The sequence below is a fragment of the Rutidosis leptorrhynchoides genome, chromosome 3 (assembly GCF_046630445.1).
Source record: "Rutidosis leptorrhynchoides isolate AG116_Rl617_1_P2 chromosome 3, CSIRO_AGI_Rlap_v1, whole genome shotgun sequence".
Classification (NCBI taxonomy): Eukaryota; Viridiplantae; Streptophyta; class Magnoliopsida; order Asterales; family Asteraceae; genus Rutidosis; species Rutidosis leptorrhynchoides.
In genome coordinates, this window is record NC_092335.1 from 601,733,468 (window position 1) to 601,745,489 (window position 12,022).

Sequence of the window (12,022 nt, forward strand, 5' to 3'; positions counted from 1 at the left end):
ATATTCCATGCAATTTGGCCTTTGTTTCGGCTGAAAAGCCTGCGCCGATTTTAATTCGCTTATCCGGATGCAAGCGGTTTGCTATGACCGCACAGTTTGCGAGTTGTTCTCCTACGCTGGGAGTGCTTACAGCCACAACTGAGCCACACAACTCAGTTGCTTGATGTGACGCAATTGTGGCAATGCCTCCCACTGTAGGAAACTTAATCAAGTCATGCACCACCGATGGTATAATGTTAAAACGCCGTATGAAGTTTCTTCCTAGCAGCGCGTTATAACGCGAAGTTGAACGAACCGCATAAAAATCAACTAACTCATGCCTGATCATCTGAGGATTCTTATCATCCGCAAGTTCTACCACTAGCTCTATCCGGCCTAGCGGCCATGAGCTTTCTCCGGAGAACCCTGATAGCGTAATATCAGGCTGGCGTAATAGCGCTTTGACTTCTGCAGGAAGGAATCAATAACAATGCTCATACATAATATCGACACCGCTACCGGTGTCAACATGCATGCGCTTAATCTGTATTCCACAATTAGGGATGCGACACTTGATGATAATGGGCTCGTTAATTGTATCAATTGACATTACAGGAGGGAAAGTGATTGGGAGAAGCTCCCAATCCTGGTGGTCATTGTACTTTCTCCGCTGACTAACTTTCTCTGCGTAGACCATATTAATGGTTAAGTCAGCGTTTTTGGTTTTATCAATTTCTGCCATGCGAAAGTTTTAGCCTTCGACCCCTCCTCTGCAGCTTTTCCCTTATCCTTCTTAGGTGGTTTTAGGTGATCCAGTTTTCTTGCGTGCAGCGCTTCAAGCACTTGTTCCATCAAGTTTTTGCATCGATTAGTGTCATGACCATAATCGTCATGAAATTCGCAATACTTTGTTTTATCCCGCTTACCAAATTCCGTAAGCGGAGTTGGAACCACAAATGTTTCGCACACTGGTTCCGTTGCCAAAATTTCGTTTGGCGTTTTAGACAAACTTTTGAGCAGCGCATAGTTCTGATTATTGATGCCGCACTGGTTATTGTTTCGATAATTACCACTTGATTTCCCTTTATCATTTCTGATAGGACCACCGCTAGAATACATTCCGCGAGAGTTGTTACCACGATTTTGATCTCGCGAACGATCATCATCGTCTTTGCTCTCATTGCGTGAGCTAGCTATTGGAATATCGTTATCTTCGCCACTCCGCATATAGTCATGACATTCATTAAGCGCTTCAGCATAAGTTGTTGGGACTGTATGGCACAGACGCCTTACCAGTGTTGGATGACGTTCTGAGTTTATACCATGTATGTGTCCGGAAATCTGTTGCTCTGGCTTAAGATCTGGTATGCGTAGACACTCATTAGTATATCTTGTGAGAAATTTACCCAAAGATTCCTTGGATTTCTGCACAATATCATGACATTCGATATGAGTGCCTTTGCGTGGCCTCTGATTCTGATATTGCAGCAAGAACTTCGTCCGCAGATCCATGAACCCGGATACGCTACCTGATGGGAGCTTATTAAACCATTCACGAGCAATGCCCTGCAGCGTCATGGGAAATATCTGACATGCGACAGGATCCACCCAGCCTTGGGTGCGCATTGCGCCCTCGAAACGCTGCAGGAAGTCATCCGGATCAGTCAAACCATTATAAGTACCCAGTGTATGGGGTATTTTTGGCGCTGATGGAAACGGATATGCAGTTATATGCGGAGGAAACTTATCAAAAGTAGTTGGTAGCTCAAAAGGTGGTTTAACAGGGTCACCTTTGAGCCCTGCGAAGAAATGTTTCATCATATCCTGAACAAAATCAGGTTGTGAAAATAGGTGGACCATTTCAGGAGGTGCCACCTGCATGAATTGGCTTGCGAGATTCGCCTGCCCCTGAATATTTTGCCAAGGCTGCCCCGGCGTCTACGGATACAACCAAGGCTGATACGTTGGAAAAGAAGGCAGGCTTTCCGGCGCAGAGTACACGGGTAGCTGAAAAGGTGCCGAAACCTGTTGCGCAGATGCCTGCGAGACCTGAGGATATGCCGCTATAAGCCCAACCGTATGCACAGTGCTTTGCTGTTCTGCGGTTATCGGCGTCCAATGAGAATTGGCATCCGGAATGACACCGAACCCCCAACTATTAAGTAATGCCTGCGCATCCGCAGGAGTCAAAAACTGCGAAATTGAACGCGGTGGTTGCCAAGGTTGCAACGGTGTAAACGATGAATTCTGCTGAACACTCTGCGTCTGCAGAGGGATTGAAACCGTGGTACTATAAATAGGTATCTGGTCGCAGCATACCATGTGCGGGCCTACTGTTTCACCGCTAGTGCCTACCAAGATGACCCTTGGATCCACCGCGGAAAAATCCAACCGCGTGGTGGTGACTGACGAGTTTGCCCTTGGTGGTGTAATCCCATCTGGATATATTGGCTTATACCTCTGAAAAGGCTCGCCGGATACAGGCGGAGGATATGGCGCGTATCCCGTCCCCGTAGCCATAGCTTGCGTCTGCTGATTACCAGATGACGTGTTTTGATTATCTGTTTGAGTACGTTCCGATGATTCCCCGGAAGTCATGATACTGTTAAAGAAAAAATTCAAAAATTTTGTGAATAACAAACCTTATAATTCAAAACCTTTTAAAAGAAAAAACAATTAAACAGTCTTGAACTAATTCGACTCTCAATGAAAGCACCACTTGATCATGCATATTTTTACCATAGGGTTTAATATGCCTGCTCAATACGTTATAGGGGGGTTTAAGGATCTTAGAACAAGGCTCTCCGGTCCGGCTACTGTGAATAACCCTGGCCGACATGATGATGTCGGCGGGGTGGCCAAGTGATTAAGTCCACCTTCGATGACAGGTCGTCGACCAGAAGGCCCCAAGTAAGGTTGTAGGTGCCAGTTAATGAGAAACTAACCTGTTAACCTTGAGAAGATGCTAGATGATGCTGGATACGTAAGACATGTAGCAGATGATGGTTACGTAACGTGATTATTCTCTTAGAATGATAATTAGGGTTGGTATATATAGGCAAACCCTAATTCTAGAACCATCCGAGATAATAGTAATCCCGTCCATAACAAACTCCCCCGAATCACGGATATAATTATGGAAAAGATATCGACTTAATGACCAAGTAACCGCCGTAACGGGAACAAAGGCATTCGATGCGAATCCGCATACCGCATAACGTATACAAGCACACGCATACGCATGCTAGCGAGTGCCCGCATACGTATACATGGCGCATGCGGGTTGCGGTATCATTAGTATACTAAGTTATCGAACATATCTGCATATCTATACACTTCATGCTCACTAAATCAAGGGATACTAAACATTCTTGGATTCTAATTTACATATTTTACCAATATAAACATATAACATGAATACTTTAAACTAAACTTTTCACATGTAAGATACTTTTTTTTTATACCAAAAGTAACACTCCATTAGAAGTTTTAGTCACAAAGTCCTGATTTTTAAAGGTTACTTGAAAATTAAGTTACAATTGCAACAAATACCAAATACAAATTGCAAGCTTCAATTTCATTTAATAAAATTCAGATACATCAATAAAGAGGCATATAGTGGCTATAAATTAGGTAGGCTCAGATCTAAAATTGGAGATTTCGTACAAAAGAAGATTTGAAACCCGCCATAGCTGCAACACACACGGTTGCACCAACTATATGCCTTCCGGGTGTTGCCCTGCCAAGATAAGGGGTGAATATCCAATTTCCCTTAAACATGTAGCCTGATAATAATAACGATCATCACAGCCTTTCTTTACCATATATTACTACCATCGATACGACCACAACCGTCATAAGCATAGTGAACAACAATACCACCACCACCCAAATAAGAACAGATACAACAGCAAAGCTAATAAAGTTTGGGTTTTATGCTCTCGAGACAAAAATACCCAAACAACACATTAGAAAACGACAACATTAGCCAAAAAATATAACATAAAACGACAATCAAGGGTTCAAAACGATAGGAGTAGTCACAAAATAACAATACAAAACGACAAATCGGAGTTAGGCTGTCATTATAATGTATAATAAGGCTCAGACATTCGGACAAAATCAATCAACACAACATTAATCACCATGGCTGCACCCTTTAGGGTGCCCCGCCAAGATTCAAATGTATTTTATGATTGCTCGACATAATTCCAACGTGTTCGTCATCACGGCCTTTTTATATAAATTAGGTCAAAACTGTGAATCAGGAAAGAAAACATGAATCGTCATGGCTGCACATCATAGGTTACCCGGCCAAGATATGAATCCACTGTTTTTCATTGGTCAATCCAACTTCCACATATCCAACATTTTCATCATAACAACAATATTTTTAACCTTCTTTATTTGAACCTCAAAATGAAGCAGCTACATGTAAATAGCATACATAGTGTGACGCCCCGTACAAAACCATCGTGTACGGTTCATCAACAACAGGATCATTACAAGGTCAAACACTACATGCTGTTTGAAAACCAGTTTTGCATTCATAAAAAGATAGCGTTTTACAAAAGATAACGTGCTTCCTATGAATAGAAGCGTTAACATAAGTATGTGACCCAACGGTCGTTACAAAGCCATTGTTTGAAAATAACATAAGTTACGAATGCAAGATAAAAGTTTCATGATTGAGACATCTCTAAGTAATGTAGCGGAAATCTAACACAGCAGGTCCATAACAGCAAGTCTATAACACCAAGACAGCAATTCTAACAGCTGAAGCAACATCGTCTAAGCACCTGAGAAATACACGCTTAAAAGTCAACACGAATGTTGGTGAGCTATAGTTTGTAATCAGTAAAGTAATTTAGACCACGAGATTTCAATGCTTCAATCAACAGTTTAAATCTGTATGAAAAGTATATGCTTAACCGTGGGCACCCGGTAACTAGACTTAACGTATGTATATCACCCCCTAAAAGTGCACTTGGCGAGTGCGTTTGTCCTCGAAGTATTAAACACCCGTTGTCTGCTAGCGCGACTAGCCCGAGTGGGGTTGTCAACCCTATGGATCCATATCTAAGATTCGCGTTCACGGTTAGGAAACCAATGATTAAACGTTACCTAGCTAAGGGGAATCTTTGTGTCGTTTGTAACCCACAATATATAAAGTTTAAGTACTCGTGTCTAGTATGTAAAACGTAAAAAGTGCATGTATTCTCAGTCCAAAAAATAGGAAAAGTAGTAAAGGGATGCTATAACTCACAATGAATAAGCAGTAAAAGTCGATATGAAACGTATGCAGGTAGTAAGTCGGTCCGAAAGGTCATCACCCTAAGTCAAAGGTCACTAGGTCAGTATGTTGTCCCCATAAGTTTAAAAGTGAATAAATTAAGTTTAAATGTCATCATCAACATCATCATCATTCATCAAAGCTAAGGTAAGTTTAACAAGAATAGAGATCGAAACAAAAGGCTGACTTTGGACAGCTGTTACGACCTCTATACAAATCAAAAAGACGCTTAGTCAGTGGCCAAGGCTCCGTATGTGAGTCCTCTAACCGCTGACCAATTTTCAGAACCTAACTTGTCTTCGTTTGACCGTGGCGACAGTTTAAGTGCGAGTAGGTCAGAAATTTCGGCATAACGTTACAAAGGCGTAGTGACTTTCGGAAGGGTATAAATCCTAAATCGTATATCGGATTTAGGCGAGGCTTAAACAAAAAGTAATCTACTCGAAATGAACTATCTGAAAATAAGTTTTCCAGACCCTGAAAAATAGTAAACAAGTGCTCCAGTGGGATTCTTGATGCTTGATGCTCATCACGGTTCTCATCCTTGATGCTTGTAGCTTCAAGTGTACAACTCATTGATGTGTTAGCATCACTTTGACCAAGATTCAACCATCAACACACAATATGTTAAGACCAAGTAAGAATACAACTCACTTAAGAGTTTTAGAAGGATGATGAACCAAGGTTACATCATATTCTTAGTCTTAACACAAATACAAGTTCTATTTACAACTAAAGCTACAAACTTTCCTTCAATCAAAGAAGTATGAACACAATCTTGATCAAATAAAGTAATGGAACCCTAAGCTAGAGAGCTTGGATCCTTTTCACACAAGTTATGAGATTACAAAGCTAGAAAGCTTGAATCTTTGGTGTTCTTGAAGATCTTGAAGCATAAAGCTTAGATCTTCAAGTTACATGAAGATCATAAACACAAGTTTTGATCTTTATAACAAAATAATGAGATCATAAGTTAGAAAACTTAGATCCAACAAAAGAAATGAAGATTCAAAGCTAGAAAGCTTGAATCTTGGTTGTTCTTGAAGATCCTTGAAGCATGAAGCTAGATCTTCAAGCTGCATGAAGATTACAAACACAAGTTTGAATCTTTACAACAAAATAAAGAGATTAAAAGCTACAAGATTTAGATCTAACAAAATAAGTGAAGATTCAAAGCTAGGAAGCTTGAATCTTCCATGTTCCTGAAGGATTCAAATCCAAGTTTGAATCTACAAGATATAACAAGATCTAAAAGCTAAAGAGCTAGATCCCTTGATGATGATGATGTCGTGAATGAGAAGGGAAGAAGAAGAAGAATAAAGTTTAAAACTTACACTTTTTAGAGTGAGAAAGACTAGAGAGAGAATTAGAGAGTAAATGTGTGTAATTTGTGAATGAGATCCAGTGTGAAATGGGATAAATAAGCTTGGTATTTATAGGAGGTGAGGGTGTGGGGAGGTGATGGTGGCCGTGGGTTTTGGGAGGGGACAAGGGGGACACCTTTTTGCTTTTTGGTTAATAGTTGTCTAAAGTTGGTGCTTATGTTAGGATCCCATGCAACATTAAGGATTATGGTTAACAAACATGCTAGTATGTTCCCTCTAATAAATGGGCATTTGTCTTACATATTATTGGGTCACTAGTCATTAATATTTGAGCTAATTAAATAGTCCAATAGCTAGAGTAGGGTGGGTTTAAATCCAACAAGGTAGAAAGTCCAACAAGACTAATTAGTATGCTCTAGTAAATTACTAAGCGTAATTAAGCATCCAAAAACCCAAGTAATTGTTATTATAAAATAACAATTAGTATTTCGTAGTCATAATATTCCGATTATGACCAAAGTTAAACGTGTACACAGTACGCAGTTCGTTCTAAACGTCAAGTGACACTAACGGTCATAAAGGCTTCCGGGGATCAAGTTAAGTAACCTACGTACTTAAAGGCACGTTTTCACATATAAACGAAAGTAATCCACATGTAGTAAGATCCCAGAGTATAAATTTTCTCAGTACGCACAAATACGCTATTTCGTGAAAACACAAAGCACAAAAGCAAGTAGAAAAAGTCGGGTCGTTACATTACCCACCTGTTAATGAAAATTTCGTCTCGAAATTTTAAGCTGAGGTAGATGGTAGAGTTGTGAATAGGTGAGGATATTTCTGTTTCATCTGATCCTCTTGCTCCCAAGTAAACTCAGGTCCTCGTTTTGCATTTCATCAAACTCGGATGATCGGAATCTTGTTGCGTTTCAAGGTCTTGACCTCACGGTCCATAATTTCAACAGGTTCTTCCACGAAATGGATTTGTCGTCAATCGTAAGCTCCTCGAGAGGTATGACGAGTTCTGGTTCGGCAAGACATTTTGATAATGCTAAAAACGAACATATATTTCATAGCATTATCCCTCAAGAAAGACAAGCGTTTAGTTGCAATTGTTCTATTTACAAGTGATATTCGTTTAAATAATAAAAGGTGAAGACAAAAGACAGATGCGAAGATTTGAAGACGCAAACAACCAAAAAGCCAAAAAGTACAAAGTACAATCAAAGTGGTTCAAATTATTGATGAGAAACGTCTAAAAGTTACAAGAGTATGAGCCGTTAAACGCAAAGTACAAGATATTAAATTGTACGCAAGGACGTTCGAAAATTCGAAACCGGGACCAGAGTCAACTCTCAACGCGCGACGCACCGGACCGAAAATTACAAGTCAACTATGCGCATAAATATAATATAATATATATATATATAATTACTTAAAATTATATATATATATTATATATATTAATAAAAAGTGTCGGCAAACTATTAGACCTGTGAATGTTAGCTGGAAAATCAGGCCATGCGATCGCATGGCCTTGCTGCCTTATACCCATGCGATCGCATGGCAGTAAAGTGCTGGCCACATCTATAAATTCAACAATTTTCGGACGTTTTATATACTCCTTTTTCATCAATCTCTCTCACGATATATATATATATATATATATATATATATATATATATATATATATATATATATATATATATATATATATATATATATATATATATATATATATAAAATTTATAATTTTAATTTTAATTTAAGATTAATAATAATAAGGTTATGTTAGCAAATGTTGTAAGTGTGTAAGTCGAAATTCTGTCCGTGTAACGCTACGCTATTATTAATCATTGTAAGTTATGTTCAACCTTTTTAAATTAATGTCTCGTATCTAAGTTATTATTATGCTTATTTAAATCGAAGTAATCGTGATGTTGGGATAAATATTAAAGACGAGGTAATTGGGCTTTGTACCATAATTGGGGTTTGGACAAAAGAACGACACTTGTGGAAATTAGACTACGGGCTATTAATGGGCTTTATATTTGTTTAATTGAATGATAGTTCGTTAATTTAATATAAAGATTTACAATTGGACGTAATTATAAATAACCACATACACTCGATCGGACACGATGAGCGGGATATTTATAAGTACTAATAATCGTTCATTTGACCGGACACGGGAATGGATTAATAGTCAATGGACTCATTAAAACAGGGATGGATTACATGCAAGGACACTTGGTGTAATTGATAATAAGGATAATTTGACGATGACACTCACACTTTATATTTATGACTGATGGATTGTTATGGACAAAAACCAGATGGACATATCGAATAATCTAGGACAAAGGACAATTAACCCATGGTAATAAATTAAAATCAACACGTCAAACATCATGATTACAGAAGTTTAAATAAGCATAATTCATTTATTTCATATTTTATCGCACTTTTATTTACTGTCATTTTATTTATTGCACTTTTAATTATCGTACTTTTTAATTATCTCAATTTTATTTATCGCATTTTAATTATTGTCATTTACTTTAAGCTTTAAATTAAGTTATATTTATTTTTAATATTTTACATTAGAATTTAACTGCGACTAAAGTTTTAAAATCGACAAACCGGTCATTATACGGTAAAACCCCCCTTTTATAATAATAATACTACTTATAAATATATATATATTTATATAAAAATTTATTTTTAAAAATATAGCGTTAAACTTGGCTAGTTCCCTGTGGACGAACCGGACTTACTAAAAACTACACTACTATACGATTAGATACACTGCCTATAAGTGTTGTAGCAAGGTTTAGGTATATCCACTCTATAAATAAATAAATAACTTGTGTAAAATTGTATCGTATTTAATAGTATTTCATAATAAATATATAACTATTTCGTATATGCCGCTGCACACATCAAGTATTTTTGGCGCCGCTGCCGGGGACAAACAACGCCGAAAGCGAAACGCTATAAAATTTTTTTTTATTAAGTTTTAATTTCTTTTTGTAAAAATACGTTTTAAATATCAAAAATATAAAAACAAGAAAAAGAAATATATATATATATATATATATATATATATATATATATATATATATATATTATATATTATTATATATTTTTTTTACGTTTTTAAAAAAAAAAATTAAAAAGTTTGCATTTTTTTTGTTACAAAAACTAATAGGTAGTTTTTAAAAATATAAGTTTTTATTTATATAAATATTTTATATAAATTAAAAATAGAAAAAAAATAATAATAAACGGGCCACTACACTGTAGCAGCCCAACATCTGAACTGGATCCGAGAGATCCGAGAGCCATGCGATCGCATGGCCCAGGCGACTAAAACTCATGCGACCGCATGAGGTTGTCTGACACGTCTGGTCTGATGCTAGTACAGCATTAATTACGGTGTATTATTAATTATTATTATATTTAAACCTAATTAGGGTTATTTATTATATTAATTAATTTTAGTTTTATTTATTTTGTATTTTTAAGTTATATTTAGTTTTATTAATATAATAAATTAATACTTTTATAAAATAATACTTTTATAAAATAATAATATAAAAATAATATTTTTTATAAAAAATTGTATTTTTATAACTTTAAGCCTATTTTTATATTTTGTATATTTTTAATCGTTAAAGCGTAATTTTATAATTTTTTTGTCCGTAATTAGTTTTAAATTTAGTATTTTGTCGTAGCCATTTTTATTTCTAGATTTCTAGGCTTTACCGTAAAATCCCTTAAGTGCTTTTTCTCTAGACTAAGATTTAGGTGCTTTAGAATTTTGCGACGCCGTTTTAAGATTTTAGTACTTTTTAAGTTATTGCCGTTTTGGATATAGAATTCCTTTTAAGCTTTAATACCTTTAGACGTAAGTTTTAATTTTTAGTTTTTAGAATTTTAAGTTTCGACGCTTTACTTTCTTTTTATTATTTTTTTTTCTTTCGACGCTTATTTTCTTACTTTTGTTTTTCAACCTTTTATTTTTCGACCCTTATTTTTCGACCTTTTATTTTTTCGGCATTTTTTGACGCACTCTTTTTCTTTCTTATTTCTCGACGCTCTAGTTTTTAGGACTTAGAATTTTTTTTCTATTTCTTCTCTAAAATTTCAAAACGAAAAATTATTTTAAGCGGTTAAATTGATAGACATTCAAAATTTTATGATTCGTAGTAATAGTTAGATTTGTTAGTGGCGAGTTATGGGCTTCCGATTTAAAGGGTCCTGGCTACCTGCTGCATCTATTGGCTATTCAAAACGTGGGCAAAATCAGAAAAGTCTATTAATTTGATAACTTATATAATTTTTATCTTTTATAACTAATAGGATATTCAGTGAATGCACCGAGCAAAATGTTCACCACCTTTTATAGGTTCACCACCTGTAACACGATCAAGACATCTAGCCAATATTGTCGCCGTTGATTTTTCTTTAGAATCGTCATCCAGTCGACCAAGTACTCCAATTCAAATTTTCGATAAACCATTTTTTGAACCCGACTTCACAATTGAGAACCCGGAGGATATTCAGGGACAATTCAGAGATCCTGAACCACAAATCTCTCATCCAGAGATTGTCGAGGAAGAAAAAATTAAGTCAGAATCCTCTAGTGATTCAGATTCAACAAACTCAATCATAGAAAATCTGGAACCTCTAAGTATGGAAGACCGAATGAGAGCTAAACGCACTGGCCAAGGTCATGCCAAAACTCAACCAGACATTAATGCGCCAGATTATGAAATCAAAGGAAAAATCCTACACATGGTAGTGCCAATTTAGTGGTGCGCCGAAGTAAGATCCAAACGAACATCTTCGTACCTTTAATAGGATTTGTACTCTATTTAAAATTAGAGAAGTGGAGGATGAACAGATATATCTCATGTTATTTCCCTGGACTTTAAAGGGAGAAGCCAAAGATTGGTTAGAATCGTTACCTGAAGGGGCGATTGATACATGGGATGTTTTAGTTGAAAAATTTCTTAAACAATTCTTTCCGGCATCTAAAGCCGTAAGACTTCAAGGAGAAATAGTTACGTTCACACAAAAGCCAAATGAAACTCTATATGAGGCATGGACAAGATTTGAAAAGTTATTGAGAGGATGTCCGCAACATGGTTTAGACACTTATCAAATAGTACAAATATTCTACCAAGAATGCGACATCACTACAAGAAAAGACATCGATATAGCAGCTGGTGGTTCCATTATGAAGAAAACTGCAACTGAAGCTTACAAAATTATTGATAACACTGCTTCTCACTCACATGAATGGCATCAAGAAAAAGATATCTTTAGATCATCTAAAGCAGCTAGAGCCGATTCTAGCCATGACTTTGATTCCATTTCCGCAGAGATAGATGCTGTCGAGAGACGAATGGAAAAGATGACT

The 12,022-nt window shown here is 36.5% G+C and overlaps 1 non-coding gene across 1 annotated transcript; it reads right to left on the bottom strand.

Moving 5' to 3' along the window:
• Nucleotides 1-11,644: 11,644 nt before the first annotated feature.
• Nucleotides 11,645-11,751, bottom strand: LOC139903498 (small nucleolar RNA R71). The gene has a single exon (XR_011778314.1). It is a non-coding gene; the product is annotated as a small nucleolar RNA R71 (small nucleolar RNA).
• Nucleotides 11,752-12,022: the final 271 nt, after the last annotated feature.